Source organism: Peromyscus maniculatus, chromosome 11, assembly GCF_049852395.1.
Source record: "Peromyscus maniculatus bairdii isolate BWxNUB_F1_BW_parent chromosome 11, HU_Pman_BW_mat_3.1, whole genome shotgun sequence".
Classification (NCBI taxonomy): domain Eukaryota; kingdom Metazoa; phylum Chordata; class Mammalia; order Rodentia; family Cricetidae; genus Peromyscus; species Peromyscus maniculatus.
The window spans coordinates 58,222,322-58,240,037 of record NC_134862.1 but is presented as its reverse complement, the minus strand read 5'-3'; the positions used below and the strand labels follow the sequence as shown (position 1 = coordinate 58,240,037).

At 38.2% G+C, this 17,716-nt stretch overlaps 1 long non-coding RNA gene across 3 annotated transcripts in view; it reads right to left on the bottom strand.

Annotated features, from left to right (window-relative positions):
• Positions 1-9,683, bottom strand: part of LOC121821289 (uncharacterized) — a 43,652-nt gene extending 33,969 nt beyond the window's left edge. For all 3 annotated transcript variants that reach the window (XR_013043321.1, XR_006062015.2, XR_013043320.1), the window contains exon 1: positions 9,492-9,683. This is a non-coding gene — a long non-coding RNA (uncharacterized LOC121821289). The remainder of the gene's footprint in view (positions 1-9,491) is intronic.
• Positions 9,684-17,716: the final 8,033 nt, after the last annotated feature.

The following is a 17,716-nucleotide window of genomic DNA, read 5'->3' as shown; positions in this document are numbered from 1 at the left end:
GTCTACCAACTCACTAGCTTTGTCCATGTAATTAACTTTTGCACATTAGAATCTGAACAATGAGAGTATGTCCCACAAGCTTACAAATAAGCAAATACTCATTACTTCCTTTTATTTCCTCTTTACTGCTGGCTGTTCTGTGGAGGCACTAAGAGTGAATTAATTCTAACCAAGAATGGAAAAACCTTCACTTCAAATGATGGTGAATAACAAAACGATCCAGGCACAATGGTTTACACCTAAAATCCCAGCACCCAGAAGGTTAAGGTATGAGGATCATCATGGATTTGGGGTCATCTTGGGATATACACTGAGTTACAGACTACCCTGAGCAACAAAATAAGATTGTTTTTAACCTATTGCAGCACACTTGTCATCTCAGAATAACATTATTACAGAGAAAGTATTACTATCCTGACTTTATAAGTGAGGAAATAGAAGCTTACAGACACTAAGGAATGTTCCTCAAATCACGTAGTTAATAGCATGGTATATTTATAGGGATCTAGGGGCCATCTCATTAATACTTGACAACACATTATTTTTATAGTGCATCACCACCAAGCAATTCTGAAGATCTTTCTTTCTGAAATATGAGGACTGAGGCTGGTGAAAGTCCCAAGTCACTGGCAATGGTGGAGTTCGCACTTTATTTTGCTATGAGGCAACAACAAGCATTTGTTTCTCTTTCTTCTACCCCTAAACACGAGCAAGTTAAATTTTTAGAAGAGACCATGACAAATAACTGAATGTGATCTGGATCAATAAAGCAGGCTGCTATAAAGCAGCTCCAGGCTCCAGAATTTTGGCTACACTATCAAAATCGAATGTCAGGCTGTTATTTGAGGGACGAAAGTCAGAATGATATCTAGAAAGTAATTTTCTTTTTTTATATTTCAGAGTTTGAATTTGGTCAGTTTTCAAATTGTTTAATATGAAAAACAAAATGTGAGTATTCATATTTCTGATAACATGCTTACTTATTATAATTCTGAGAATGTCTCAAAGGGAAACCTACTTAGCAAAAATCACATATTTACATATTATGGGAATATCAACATTGATTATATCCTACTTACTCTTCTACCTGCCAGCCCTGCCTCTCCTTTTCCTGCCCAGCTATTGGCTTTTTCAGCTTTTTATTAGAGCAATCAGGTGCCTTAGGCAGGCAAGGTGAAACAAATGTAAAGCATTTTTACTTAGTCAAACAAATATAACACAAACAAATGTAATGCATCTTTACATCATTAACAAAGGCAGCAGAAACAAATGTAACACACTTTCACATAGTTAAAGTAGTATTCTGCAGCATAAACAAATATAACACATCTTTACACAGTTAAAATAATATTCCACAATACTACATAGAAAACACCTAAAAACCACAACTACAGTGTGACATTATGTACTCAGATCATAGGAGCTTGAGAAAGGAAATGATAGCATTTGTTAAAAGAATGGAAGGACCAAGTTGCAAGAGCTCACGTTTGCTAAGTATGGCTTTATTTGCCCTCAAAATTATAATAAATGTAAATGACTAAACATATTGAATTGTAAACCTCTAAAACTTCATTATGATTCTCACATTGTTGAGCAAAAGCCAAGTGGCAAAGGAGTAAAATTCACTGGAAAGCATTGGAAATAGGTATAGCACCCTATTCTTACCATCTGGTCTTCATGGAATTCAGCTTCTTCTAGCTGAGAAACTTTCCTTGCAGGTAAAATTCATCTAAAGTCTTGAAAAAATGAAGATACTAGGCAATAGCTGTTTTATATAGTTTAGATAATAGGGATCATGAAGGGATGAAACCACCAGGTGGAAGACTGAGGGGGGATTCAAAGGAGCTGGTGCCAGAAGAAGAATCACTGAACATCAACAGAAAGTAGGACAGTGTTTGTACTCAATGTGACCAAGGAACTTCTGGAGTACTATCTGTGAACTACTCTTACCCCAAATGAGGAATCTGTAAATAAAGCCAATTTATAGTTATAGGGAATAGAATGGATAACGATAGGTGATGAGAGCCTAGTTGAGTGACACTAGAAGAAAAGGAATTCAAAGATCACACTCTGACATCTTCTATAAGGTAACTACCTCAGTGCAATAAGGAGAAAATAAATAAATTGAGGCCCAGAGTAAGAATATGATCGTTTTCACTAGCTCTAAGAAATTCTGAGGCATCACTGTAAGATAAAATCGTTTGGTCTTGTTTCAGATGCTCCCTAGAGTGACCATAAATAAAATAAATAGGGAACTTTGATGTAGTATGACATTGAAGAATGACTTCAGTTACTTATTATAACAATACCATAATTAAAGTTCTAAGTCCATCTATTAGTTACTCTTCTATTGCTGTGATAATGGACCATAATCAATGCAACTTACATATGAAAGAGTTTATTTGTGCTTACAGTTCCTAAGGGACATGAGTCCATGACAGGGAATCCAGGCAGCAGGGGGCAGGCATAGCAACAGGAATAGCTGAGAGCTCATATGGCAAATCCCAAGCTCTCAAGTTATTTTGTGATGCCTGAGTTTTCTTGTAGTGTGTACAGCCAAGTTGAGGATCGCATGTGACTACTTATGAGACTGACATCTCAGGTCACATCCACGCATTATCGTCCTAATAACTCTGTGAAAAATAAGCCCAAACTCAACAAATATTGTTCTGCGTCAAAATAGGGTTTCCACAGTGAAGTATATATAACCAACAATAAGAACTAAGACATTGAATAACACTAAATTTCATTCCTGTGTTAGACTATTAGAATGTAATACTCTGGATATCAGTCCTCTGTCAGATGTGGGGTTGGTGAAGACCTTTTCCCATTCTGTAGGCTGTTGCTTTGTCTTGACCGTATTTTTTTGCTCTACAAAAGCTTCTCAGTTTCAAGAGGTCCCATTGATTGATTGTTTTTCTCAGTGTCTGAGAGAAATTTAGGAAGTGATCTCAGGTGCCAGTGCATTCAAGAATACTTCCTATTTTCTCTTCTGTCAGGTTCAAAGTAACTGCAATTATGTTGAGGCCTTTGATCCACTTGGACTGAAGTTTTGTGCACAGTAACAGATATGGATCTATTTGCAACCAGAATATATAAAGAAATTAGAAATCAAAATGCCCAACAGTCCAATTAAGAAATGGGCTATAGAACTAAACAGAGACTTCTCAACAGAGGAAACTCAAATGGCTGAAAGACATTTAAGGAATTGCTCAACATCCCTAATTATCAGGGAAATGCAAATCAAAGTGACTCTGAGATACCACCTTACACCTGTCAGAATGGCTAAGATCACAAACACTGAAAACAGCTTATGCTGGAGAGCATGTGGAGCTAGGGGAACTCTCCTCCACTGCTGGTGGGAATGCAAGCTTGTACAACCACTTTGGAAATCAATATGGTGCTTTCTTTAAAAAATGGGTATCAATCTCCCCCAAGATCCAGCTATACCACTCTTGGGCATATACCTAAGGAATGCTCAATCATACCACAAGGGCACTTGCTCAGCTATGTTCATATCAGCATTGTTTGTAGTAGCCAAAACCTGGAAACAACCTAGATGCCCTTCAACTGAAGAATGGATAAATAAAATGTGGTACATATACACAATGGAATACTACTCAGCAGAGAAAAACAATGACATCATGAGGTTTGCAGGCAAATGGATAGATCTAGAAAAAAATCATTCTGAGTGAGGTAACCCAGACTCAGAAAGACAAACATGGTATGTACTCACTCATAGGAGGATACTAGATGTAAAACAAAGATGACTAGACTGCTACGCACAACTCCAGGGAGGCTACCTAGAAAACAGAACCCCAAGAAAGACACATGGATTGCTCAATGACAAAGAAATGAATGAGATCTACATGAACAACATGGACATGAGTGGGAGTAAGGAAGAGCAAGGGTCAAGGAAAAGAGAGCTTAGGGGAGTGGGAGATCCCAGCTGGATCAAGAACAGAGAGGGAGAACAAGGAATAAAAGACCATGATAAATGAAGACCACATGAGAATAGGAAGAAGCAAAATGCTAGAGAGGTCCACAGAAATTCACAAAGATACCCCAACAATAGACTACTGGCAATGGTCAAAAGACAGCCGGAACTGACCTACTCTGACAATAGGATGGCCAAACACCCTAACTGTTGTGCTAGAAACCCCATCCAATGACTGAGGGAACCAGATGCAGAGAACCATTGCCAGGCCCCAGATGGAGCTCCAGGAGTCCAATTGGTGAGAAAGAGGAGGGTTTGTATGAGCAAGAATTGTTGAGACCAAGGTTGGAAAAAGCACAGGGACAAATATCCAAACAAAAGGAAACACATGAACTATGAACCAATAGCTGAGGAGCCCCCAACTGGATCAGGCCCTCTGGATAAATAAGACAGTTGATTAGCTTGATCTGCTTGGGAGGCATCCAGACAGTGGGACCGGGTCCTGTCCTCAGTGCATGAACTGGCTGTTTGGAGCCTGGGAGAAGCGGACTGAACCTGCCTGGACTAAATCTACCAGGTTGAACTCAATCCTCACGGGAGTCTTTGCCCTGGAGGAGATGGGAATGGGGGGTGGGCTAGAGGGAAGGAGGAGGAGCGGAAGGGGGGAGAACAAGGCCATCCGTGGTTGATATGTAAAATTAAATTTAATAAATAAATTTTAAAAAAGAATGTAATACTCAATCAAAAAAACTGTGTATGATGCACAAGTTTTTTTGTCATCAGGTATTTTTCTAAGCTTCAATAACAATTGTTTATAATTTTTTTGTATGAGAAAACCTCATACAAAATTTCCCATTGTACTCCATGAATTTGAATTTAAATGAACCAACACTGAACAGAACTAAGATGTTCGAAATGATAGTGTTGAAATTGAGGGAAGAAAAAAATGACACATGCAAAAAAGAAAATGTCTGCTGTAGTACAGAGATTGTCCGTGAACCAAATTTTGTATCACAGTATTCTGCATCTTTATAAAGCGAATGTCAACATGTTTGATTTATAATAACTATGCCGTATGAAAAAGATAACACAACCCTTGTAAGGTTGATTTTTTATCTTTTTATTATTATATTGTTTTATATTCAATGACCAATTGATCATATTTTATTGATCTTATTGTGCCTTTTTAAAAAATTAATTCTTCAGTCGGGCGATGGTGGCGCACGCCTTTAATCCCAGCACTCGGGAGGCAGAGCCAGGAGGATCTCTGTGAGTTCGAGGCCAGCCTGGGTTACCAAGTGAGCTCCAGGAAAGGCGCAAAGCTACACAGAGAAACCCTGTCTCGAAAAACCAAAAAAAAAAATAAAATAAAATAAAATTAATTCTTCTATATTCCATTATACTGCTCACAGTAGGTCAAGCGGTCTTGACACCCTGAAGTAAACTTGAATTCTCAACCAGCAATAGACTATGCATCAAATATTCAATTTGGCAATGGGTCTACATTCTTACAGGACATGGTCTTGGGGAACTGATTACACAGAAACAGACATAAAATGACAACTTCCTGGATGGCATTGCCATATTTTTGGGCAGCTCCTTGAACATACATATTTGCTCACCATGCCTGATATTGAGATGTATATCTTGAAAAATGTCAAACAACTTCATGCTTCATGTACCTAATACCATTTTCATTGGCATGTGCTGAGTCCACTCTAGGAGTTTCTCCATGTCTTATACGGAGATCACATTATATTTTACTGAGCAGCTATAATTGCAGGATGACTTCTCCTTTTTCTTTGTCCTATTAACTTGCTTTATGTTTTAAAAGTATGTTTTATTTGGAAAACACTATGTAGTTACAACTTTTGCTTTCTACTAACTTTGCTGCTCTTGTAATTAAATTTTCTACCACAATACTTAAGTCCATTTCACTTATACATGAAATACCAAATGGACTATTTCTAGCTCTCTGGATTCAGTGGGACATGTTATACATGTTCAGCACTGTAACTCTGTACCAGTTCTTCTGTAAAGCTGTTATCCATGACCAATCATGGATTCTTTGCATGTTGAAACTACCATAGCTACTGCTATGATTCTCATTTGAATCTAATTTGTCTCAGACCAAAGAGCAGCTTAAGGGATGAGATGATGGGGGGTTCCAAGAATAAAGGCATGTCTGCGTAAACAATGTGAAATGAATCATGTAATAAGTAGTAGGCAAGACCTCACATTTAATTAGACGAATTCAGCTTTGTAGTGAATAAAAGGTTTCCTACCCCCATTCCTTGGAGGTCTGTGAGCAAACCTGTCTGGACTTAAGCCTGCATTTCGATAAAAACTCAAGCAGCCCATGTGAATTTCAGCGCTCTGCAGGCAGTTGACACTTTGAGAGACTTAATGCCATGAAAATAGACAACAAGTTCTGTTTCCAGAAATTGCAGTACCATTCTTCCTTAGTGCAGGCTCCTCTGCTTCTTCCACAAGAACAGATTGAGGTCTGTCCTATTGAGTAGGTGGTCTTCTATCAACAATACACTGCAGCAAGCCCATAATCATGTCCTGAAAAGCCCCACCTAGAACATTTGGCTCTAGTGAATGAATTAGCCAACAGGTAGGAATACCAGTGGAAGAATGTAGACCTTCTCTAAACACACACACACACACACACACACACACACACACACACACACACACACATACACACACATATCCTACAACTTCCCAAGTTCTTCTGGTTTTTAAGATATCCTGAAGGTGTAATAGATTCAGTGGCAGCAGCCTCAGAATGGCAAATCTCATTTTATTTTCTATTTCTCTAGTTACAGCCACACTTCCAGACATGCTCTCCTCTTCCTGCTTTTCAGTTTTATTCAGCTTGCACTGATTTCATCTTTTAGTAAGTTGGGCTATTTTTTACTTTAATTTTTGCTGCTAACTTCACCATAACACAAGAACACTTTCTTTACCAGTGGTTTTACTGGGAGACCAAATATCAATCAAATATAAAACATGCTAGGTTAAACTGAGTTGATTCAAATGATGACTTTGATTCCAGAATAAATCTGGTTAAGCATTGCCTTATTGTAGAATTGCCAATGCCTGCACTTGATGAGACAAATGTTTGATGGGTTTGCTAATTTGACTTTGAAGATTAATCGGGTACTTTGTAGAAGACTAATAAATATGTAAAAAGAAAATAAGAAGTTAACTCTGAAAGTAAAGACTCCACCATTTTAGCCGGGATAAATCTGTCTTCATCAGTGGCAATCACTGAGATTAATATTAATTATAATCAATACACTGAAGACAGATTACTTCTGTCCATTTATTTCCCTCTGTCATTTATTCAAACAGCATCACAGATCTGAAAGGGGAAAACTACTCCCTGTAAGAAAATTGTTCACCCATGTGAGGTAAATTAACTCTTCCAGACACAAGGGTATCATTTGGTAAATGGTGTCTCTTTGTGCTTGAATTGATAACCTCGTGTCCTTTAAATGCTCAGTCATTTCCATGGTATTGGACATGGGTAGTGACATCTCTCTCCATTTTCTTCCTAAATAGAATTTCATCTTTTAAAAAAGTATTTCTGTTTTTAATTATCCTAAGCATGTGTGTGTGTGTGTGTGTGTGTGTGTGTGTGCATATGTGTGTGCATATGTGTATGAGTGTGTGAATGTACGTGTGTTTTGTGTTACTAGAGTTTGGACCTGGGGCCTCACACATGCCAAGCTCCATCACCTGAGCTATGTCTTCAAATCTGAACCTCAGTTTTAAAATAAAACTGAAACAAGGATATTTATTTCATGTAATAATTGGAGCACAAACAAATATTAGGAATTTTTTAATATTTAAAATTTAGCAGGTAAACATCTATAAGAAAAAAAACTAAAACTAGCAAAACACTTAATACACATTCTCAAAACATGAAACAAATGTGATTTTATGTATTTATTTCTAATGCATATCAGATATACATATTGTGAATCTGATACTGTAATAATGAAAGAAGCTCATGACAAGTTATGATGGATACTCAAGTCCTTTTCACAGAGCTGGACTGATATATTTCAAATTGATAACAACATAGGCTCTCTCCCTTGTACTACATAGGTCCTTTAAAAACAGTAATAACCCTTTACTGGTTCTATTATTAGAAATATTTTCTTGTACTATAATTTCTCTTAGAATCAAACAAAAATTGTTAGCATGACTCACTAGACCCTGGGTGACCTTTTTTCTACTTAACATTCATATCTAACACCTGGTTGCATCAACTCCCCATTCAAAGTGCATTGTGGTGGTTTGAATAGAATGTCCCCTATAGGCTCATGGATTTGAAAACCTGGTCATTAGGGAGTGGCACTGTTTGAAGGGATTAGCAGGTATAACCTTGGTGGAGGAAGTGTATCACTCATGAGGAACTTTGGTATTTCAAATGTTCAAGCCAGGTCCAGTGTTTATATATTCCTGCTGCCTTTGGATCCAGATGTAGATCTCAGTTACCATCTCTACCTGAGTGCTACCATGTTCCCTGCTCTCAGGGTAATGAACTAAACCTCTGAAAGCAAGCTTCAATTAAAAGCTTTTATTCTGTAGAAGCTTCCATTGTCCTGGTATCTCCTCACAGCAATAGAACTCTGACAAAGACATGCATATAATTCATTTTTATATAATATACAAGTATCTCATTTAGTATCTCTTGTGCTGAACACTGGAATGCCTGGTAAGCAAAAGCTGGTACTGAAAATTTTGTGTTTAGCAAGTGCTTTAAAATACATGCAATTAGCCGGGCGGTGGTGGCACATGCCTTTAATCCCAGCACTTGGGAGGCAGAGCCAGGCGGATCTCTGTAAATTCGAGGCCAGCCTGGGCTACCAAGTGAGTTCCAGGAAAGGTGCAAAGCTACACAGAGAAACCCTGTCTCAACCCCCCCCCCCAAAAAAAAATACATTCATACATTCAATGTAGTTCTATTTTTGTAACTGTAATTCTTAGATTTCATCAAGCACATCGGATGTTCATCTTTCATTCATTTTTATATTTGGGCTCTATGAAGGCTGCTGCCTCTGCCTAGAAAAAAACCACAGCACTCTCATTTTTCCAAAATGTTCTGTCCATTTTATCTAGCTAAGTACTATGGATCCTATTATTACTCAACTTAAATTGTATATCTTCAGGAAAGAAAACAAACTTCAGAAATCTCCCAAACTTTGCTTACATATACAATGTATCTGAGCACAATTACTCTGTACTCTTAAGACTTATTAAACTAGAACCTCCAGAAATGGATAATATCCACAATACTCAGAACTTTATCTTGTAGTTTATACCAACATCCAGAAAATTATGTGGAATATTGTGGCTGTTAGACACAAAAATATTGGAGTGAATATTACGTATTTTAAACATGTCATATTTATATTGGACATGGTCTATAATAGACATCTGAGATCTTTATAATTATACCCATTTTATATAAGATAGCAATATATTCCAAGAAAGCTAAATCTAGTACAGAATTCACTGTGCAGCTCAGGCTTACCTCAAATTTGGTATCTTTCAACTTCAGCATCTGCCTCTGGGCTTATTCATGTTAGGGTCCTGGAGAAGTCCCACAAAAGACCATCATCCACATATGCAATCAGCAAGATCATTTTTGTATTCCAGCATGCTGGGATCGACCATCCCATACAAAGGCAAAACTGTGATGACCTTGAGAGGAGTTCCCCAGGCTTCTTTTAAGCATAGCTAAGGGGCATTCCCAGAGCAGTTAGGTCATTTTAGATGTGATTGGCTTAAGCAAGCAGCAATCATATTAGTGTGTCCTAATTGGCCAGAGCTAATAAGGGTTGGCTAAGGCTACAGTTTTTCCATTTTGGGGCAGACCTGGACAAGTCTCAGGCTCAGTCCTTATTTGGCTATTCGACTGTGGCTCAGAGCTGGCCTGGCCAGTTATTGAATGTACCAGGCCCTGTACTTGTCCTTGCTGTCAGGGGTGTAGGAGACTGATTGTCCTTTGTTTGTGGCTCCCTCAGAAACTGCTTGCTCAGTCTCGGGAAACTGGAACTAAGACCTGATCTCTGACAGAAAACTGAGCAGTCTGTTATGATATTTGCCCAGCCCTCTCAATACACATGTATCACCATGCTCTTTTTCTTTTTGAAAATATGTTTAAGTGATGAAAAATGTTACCAAGGTTCTAAAAATAAAGAATAATAAGTTATTATATGTGGTGGCATTTATGAGGTTATTTTATTTTCCTAGGCACTTCTCTTTGAAGGCTTTCAGTGATGAAGAGAACATTCAGTTTTGGAACTGCCACCCATCTATTCAAAACAACCCGATTGTTAAACAATCTTTCCCAACTAGTAACAATTTAACCCCTCACAAATTCTATCCCTTTAACTTGAGTACACATTGGTACCTACATAGAATTCTAAGATCACATTGTGGTGGAAGCTAATTCGGTGCAGAATAACTCAGCTCACATTTCCCAACTCCAGGAGAATCATTTGTTCTTCAGAAAGGTCTCCAAGCTTTCCACGAATGTCCTTATGTTACACAGCTTCCAACTTTTATCTCCTTGTTATCCTTTGAAGATAGTCTAATCCTCATAGTTCTAATTTACATTGAACCGATGTTAATATTCTTTTTTAAAAACAGACTTCATCCAGACAATTAGTTCTTTCCATACTCCTCCTTTAATAGCTTTGAGTAGCTACTCAGTATGTATGGCTTATTGTAAGTATGAAGAAAATTAAATGCTAGAAGTCACCACTAAGAAGAATTCTTACATTTACCATATTAAAATTTTTATTGAAATTTGTAAAGCCAATTTTTTTTTTCTGAGAGTAAAATATATTGGTACTGTCCAAGAAAGTAGTGCACAGAAGAGAAAATCTGTTTGGTGTGATTCTGACTGTAGACTGTAATAAGGGCTGGAAACAATATGGTGATATTGACTTCAGACTGGGAAGTTTGCCTGAAGACAATGTGGTCCTTGTACTTCGATAGCTTAGCAAACTATCTCAAAAAGACAGGAGAGTCTTTTTTCCTCTCGCTCAAAGCACAGTGTGTCTTCAGTTTAAGTTGGAGGCCCTCCAGTTCTCCTTTCAGATTTAGGAAAATCAAAACACTTCTTATAGAACACATAGAACATGGTGTTCTGACAACGTTCTGTGGCAATCCCCATGCTTTTGAATTTTTTTGTTAAGTGCACTTTAAAATTAAAAGAAAAATGTAGGACTCCAGTTGTGCCTTCACAATGAATCTATAGTCTATTATAGTTTAAGCTCTCAGACTTCTACTTCTCTCGTCTTTTAACATTGAGATTATGGGATAAGATAAATTATAGGTATTAGGTTTCTGGTAAAATCTAGTTTAGGGCACTGCAGGTTTAGCACAAAGTAAAAAAAAATTCAATCTTTTCTGCTGTCATAAAGCTTATTGAAAACTTCTCTTGTGCCATTAAAATTAATGTAATTGCCTTTCTCTCTCTTTCTTAGTCACACTGCCCTTTGCCCAGCTCCTTCAGGTCATCTCCTTCTGAAGACAATGAGTTCCTTCTAGTTCTTTCCATCTAAATTAAAACTGGAAACTAATGCTGCCAAACAATGCCCTCCTAATTCATATTTTACACAAAAAGATCTAATTTTCTCACAAGATTGCTGAATTTCCATTTGGATATTTCCCATACTCTTTATATCACTTAAAACCCATAGCTATAGAAATGTGGAGGAAAACGAGTTCTTCTTTTTGAAATATGACTGAGAAAAGCATTAAATCTGAAATAATTACAGCAACTTTTTGATTTAAGACAAAACTTTGGGGGTTTTATTAGGCTTGAGTGACAAGTTCGGCAGTAATTTATCGGATATTAATATTTAAATGTAAGGGATTACACAGGCTATGCAATTTGGGTTTTAACTTAAAATGTAGTTTCAATACATTCAATATTAATTTAAACATTTGCTTAAGAAAAGGTAGCTTCATTGATGTGCTGTAATATTAAATGCATACGAACGTTTACTGCCTGACTGTCCACCGGTGAGTTAACCTTACTTACCTTAACACAGAGAAGTTTGGGTTCTGCTCACCTCTTCAGGAAGGCTGCCAGTTATGCTTCAGCTGGGGTAGACAAGATATTGGAACAGTAGGACACTCACCGCAGTTCATTGTGGAGGGTCTCTTCGTCTATCCCTCTTTCTTCCCCTTCTCATCAGATAAAAAATTATTGGCTATTATAAACAACAATCAAGTCACGTTCCCCCAAGATGCATCACTGATACTTAGTCGGAATGTAATATAAATCACTTTTATCGAAATGAAAGGCAAGTGATAAAGTGAAATCATTCAAACAGGACAACTTACAGATATCCAGTTCATTTATTTAAGTCTTTCCCAGAATTTTTTTTTTGTTACTGCTTGATAATATGACATACCCCCTTTATTTTCTTACTAGACACAGAGACCCTGCTTTCACTCTTTGGTTGTCAATATCAAAGGTCATCCAGGAAAACATACATACAAGTCACGTTATAAAGACAAAATGCTTTCTGTGCCTTTGGCCTGAGTTTCTTCTACTTTCTATTATTCATAGATTTTGTCTTTTTATTGTGTCCCCAGATTTCCTGGATGTTATGTACCTGAAGTTTTTTTGTTTGGTTTGGTTTTTTGTTTGTTTGTTTGTTTTTCAGAATTAACTTTTTCTGTTTTCTGACTGAAGCATCCATTTTTTTCTATTTTATCTTCGATAACTGAGATTTCCTTTTCCATCTCTTGTTTTCTGTTAGTGAGGTTTGGTTCTGGTTCAAGTTCTTAAATTGTTCATTTCCAGATTTCTCTCAGTTTGGGTTTTCTTTGGTGACTTTATTTTCACTTTCATGTCTTGAATTGGTTTTGTTTGTTTGATTGTTTGATGGTTTTTCATTTCTTTCCACTCTTTGTGTTTTCCTAGATTTCTTTAAGGGGTTTATTCCTTTCCTTTTTAAGGACCTCTATCCTATTCCTAATGGTTATTTTGAGGTCCTTGTCTTGTATTACAGCTGTATTGCATTTCTCGGGTGCTGCTGCAGTAGCATTGCTGGGATCTAGTGGAGACAATTTGTCCTGGCTGTTCCTGATGTGTTTTTACCATGAAATCTAGGCATGTGGGTTTGAGACGATTGTAATTCTAGGTGCTGTCATCTGGCCTTATCTCTGTTGGGTGGGTGTTCTTTTTTTTTTTTTTTTTTTTTCCGTTGGTTTCTGTTGCACCTTGGGTTCTGTTCTGGTTCATAGGAGAGTGTGTTGGCTGTGTGGTGCTTGGTAAGGAATTCTTCTCAGATCCTGCCAGATATGGCCACTAGGTTTTTCCAGGTACAATGTATTTCTAGGTATTGAGAGTTGACACTTAGGAATGGTGATGGGCTAGAAGGGTGGGCGAGCTGAGGGAGCCACAGGAAGGAGGAAAGCAGGATGTTCTTCTAGGATCTGTTTAGTCTGCTGGGAATGGAGGTAGAGAGTGAGGAGGAGCCACAAAAGGTAATCTGCTACAGAACTGGGGATAAGACTATGGGATTGGATTTGGAGAGGAGGGCGAGGTAAAGATCTGCAGTTACTCTACCTGGTTCCCTGGCAGGTGGGCTGCCTTGTCTAAATCTTAAAAATGAAAAAAAAAAATGTTCATACATCTGAAGTAAATGACTGCCTTCCTTAAGGTCCTATTGTGATATGAGTGGTATTTTTAAAATAATGGCATAAATTGCTTAAAGAAGAGCTTTGAATTCCAATTAACTGTCAGTGATTGCTTTGGCTGTGGGTCAATTGCACAGATGTGTTCAGAGATCAGTGATTTTGGAGATGGACAAAAGAGAGTATAGCAGAGGCTAGAGGAGCTCTCAATAACCTTGAAGGGCATCCATTTAGCTCCAGGCGTGTTGGAAATTTACTTAAGGAGCACACCACATTTCTCAGTGTTAGAGAAGTGAAGAGTTTATGATCCTTTACATGCTTATATTGGACTATTTCCTGAATTTTCAGTCTTCAGCTTCTTATTTTTAACCTTACTAATTATATTGAGATGACAACCTGGAAAAGAAAATATTTCAAATATTTTAAACTTTTGGTAAGAGCAAAGGATGCTGATAAAAGCCAAATATTTTATGCATCAGCTGTAGAATGCAATTAAATATTTTACCTTCTATTAATTGTATTACATTATGTAGCATTCAATAAATGCAGTCTTTATATTCATTCATTCATTTAGACCTTATAAAAATCCTTTATGATCATTTTTATATTATACATGAGAAAAAGTATTTTGAACTGTTATCCTATAAAAATACTGAGTGAATAATTGGTATAGAATTTATAAAGTGACTGGTATGCAAAATGAATAAAAAAATTCTTAATGAAAAAATAGGAAAAAAAGAAGTTACAAAGGTGAAAATGCAGCTTATTTCTTTTTCTTTTTTTTGGATTTTTTAATTTGTTTTATTTTACATACCAACTAGTTTTCCCGCCTTCTCTCCTCTAGTCCCCTCCCCCCACCTCCTCTACTCCCTCATCCACCCCTCCTCTCTTTCAATTCAGATGGGGTAAGGTCTCCTTGGAAATCAACTAAGCATGAAATATCAAGTTACTGCAGGACCAAGCTCCTCCCCTCTGCATCAAGACTGAACAAGGCATCCCACTGCAGGGAATAGGTTCCAAAGAGCCAGTTCATGTATCAGGGACGGATCCTGGGCCCACTACCAGGGAGTTCATAGGCCCTATACAAGACCAAGCCACACAACTGTCACCCAGATGCAGAGGGCCTAGTTTGGTCCCATGCCAGCTCCCTAGCTGTCCATTTAGAGTCCATGAGCTCAGGTCAGCTGTCTCTGTGGATTTTGCCATCATGTTCTAGGAGCCCTCTTGCTCACATAATCCCTCTACCTTCTCTTCAACTGGACTCCCAGAGCTTGGCCCAGTGCTAGGCTATGGATCTCTGCATCTGCTTCCATCAGTTACTAGATGAGGATTCTATGATGACAATTAGGGTAGTCACTAATCTGATTACAGGGGAAGCAGGGATGTGGGAGTACAGCTCCCACCTTTTAAGGGGTTCTTGGGTAGAGGAGAGAGGAATGAAGAAACGTTAGATAGAAAGATAGAATGAGACAATAAGAAAGAGAGAGATACAGGATAGCTTTGGAAGGCCCTGGGGTCAATACCCAGTCTCCCAGAGCTTTATTCAGAAGGGCTTTTTATAATATGCCAAGGGGAGAGACAAAAGACCTCTCCTTTGTAAGATCAAAACACACTGTACAGCCAAGTGTAGACCCTTCCCAACACCCGGTAAACATGCCTGTGGCCAAATCATCCCATTTTGCAGCCCTGCTGGGCAAAGCAAGCCCAGACTTTCTGACCTTGAATAAGGTCTTAGTAGGAAGCCTGTGTGAGCCACCACACAGGGAAAAGCCAGTTCAAGCGCCCTCTCCACTATTGCTAGGAGTCTTAGCTGGCATCATCCTTGTGATTTCCTGGGAGTTTTGCTGGCACCAGGTTTGTCTGTAACCCCTTAACGGCACCGTCTAACAAGGTATTTCTTTTATTACTCACACCTTCTGTAGGGTCCCCAACTTGGCCGTCCTGATCCTGATCCCTCATGTTCCCATCCCTCCATCCCCCCCACTGCCAGTTTACCCATGACATCTCATTTATATCTCTTCCCAGGATGATCCATGTATCTCTTTTAGGGCCTTCCTTGTTACCTAGCTTCTCTAAGAATGAGGATTGTAGTCTGGTTATCCTTTGCATTACATATAATACCCACTTATGAGTGAATACATACCGTGTTTGTCTTTCTTGGTCTGGGTTACCTCACTCAGGATGATTTTTTCTAGTTTCTACTTGTCTGCAAATTTCATGATGTCATTGTTTTTTTTTACTGTTGAATAATACTCCATTGTGTATATGTACCCCATTTTCTTTATCCATTCTTCAGTTGAGAGGCATCCAGGTTGTTTCCAGGTTCTGGCTATTATGAGTAATGCAAAAATTCAGATTTTTTTCAATCCATGTTCTCTCTCTCTCTCTCTTTCTCTAACTCTTTTGCTCTCTCTTTTTCTAGCAATAGCTCCCTATGTCGCACAGGCTGGCCACCAAGTCAGGACCCTCCTGCCTCACAGCTGTACTTGTGTTTCTGCATGCACAAACCTGCCACATTTTGATCATTGCTCTTAGTATTAATAGTATTATTAAGAAATAAGGTATGAGTATTAATACCTTATCAATACTACTAAATATTAATAGGAAAATAAGGACTAACAATGTTTTCCTCATGCTTTGTGTTTCAATAGAACTGTACTCTTGCTTTTCTGCAGCTGCCTCCATTTCATCCTCTATTTGTAGTACTGGGTGAGTTTCAGCACAGAAGATAAATGTCTCCGCCTCACTTCTCCGTTTCTAAAAGCTGGTCACCTGGCTGAAAGGATATGCTCTAGCTGATTCTCTTCAAGGCACCATGGTCAATGCTAAATTTTCTTGTGCTATCTAAACCCAAAAGCCATTTAGTTCAGTCCAGCTACTGGCAGCAGAGCTGACATTTTGATTATCATTTGCTGACTCCCGTGGTCCTTCAGTGAGTACTGGCCTTTAGAGTTGTTGGAAGGAAAGACAGAGATTTATTAGTCCTCTAAATACCAACATAGTACCAAGAGATAAATGCTACTTCAGAGTTATTGAACAAAGCGTCAAAACGTTACAGGACCTAATTCAGGGAGTTGCCTCATTGCCATCAGATTTGAAGCAGGCTGCACAAAGGAGGTCAAGGTCAACTTCAGGTCAGTGTAGAGGGAAGAAGAATGCTTTTCTAGAAAAACCTAAGGAAGATGACACTTTAGGTTGATGAAGTGTATAATATATATTCAGTCACACATTTTAATTACTAAAAACTCGTTATTTACTTCATTCGTATAGATGTTTATCTGTATGTTTGTCTGCAACAACTGTGTGCCTAGGTATCACAGAGGCCAGAAGAGGATATTGGGTCCCCAGGGACTGGAGTAACAGATGCTTGTGAATTACCATGTGGTTCTGGAAATTGAACTTTGGTCCATTGGAAAAGCAGCTAGTGTTCTTTTCTGCTGCACCATCTCTTTATCCTCTCATTTAAACTTCATAAAATCCCTACTTGACAATTCTTATTTCATATTCAAGAAACTGTGATTTATATCAGTATATCTTCCAAAGCATCAGCTTCACTTTAAACAGCTACAATGGTACCTGCTAAAGAAGGAAGAAAGCTAAAACTAGCATGGTCAGATAATGAAGCAAAGACATTTCAGTTGGCAAGCAAAAGACTCAATGAAGCTACATCTTGTACATAATTGATGTGTTTTAAGAAGCTAAGTCGATAAAAGAGGACATGTACAGACCCTAGTTGGGGAAGATGAAACATCAGTCTTTTGGAGCATCAGATTACATTATGAACTGTCTAGATGGCTCAGTGAGTGAAGATTTCTGCTGCTCAAACCTAACAACCTTAATTTGATTCTTATATCCCCTTGTAGAGGGAGAGAACTGACTCCTGAGTGTTGTCCTCTGTGGTGGTTTGAATAAGAATGATGCTCATAGGCTCAAATATTTCACCTGGTTCCCAGTTGGTAGAGTGTTGGGAAGAATTAGTAGTTATGGTCTTTTTGGACGAAGTGTATTGCTTAGAGTAGACTTTGAGGTTTCAAAAGTCGACATCATTCCCAGTGCCTCTCGCACTCTCTTTGCCTGCTGACTGTGGATCAGAAT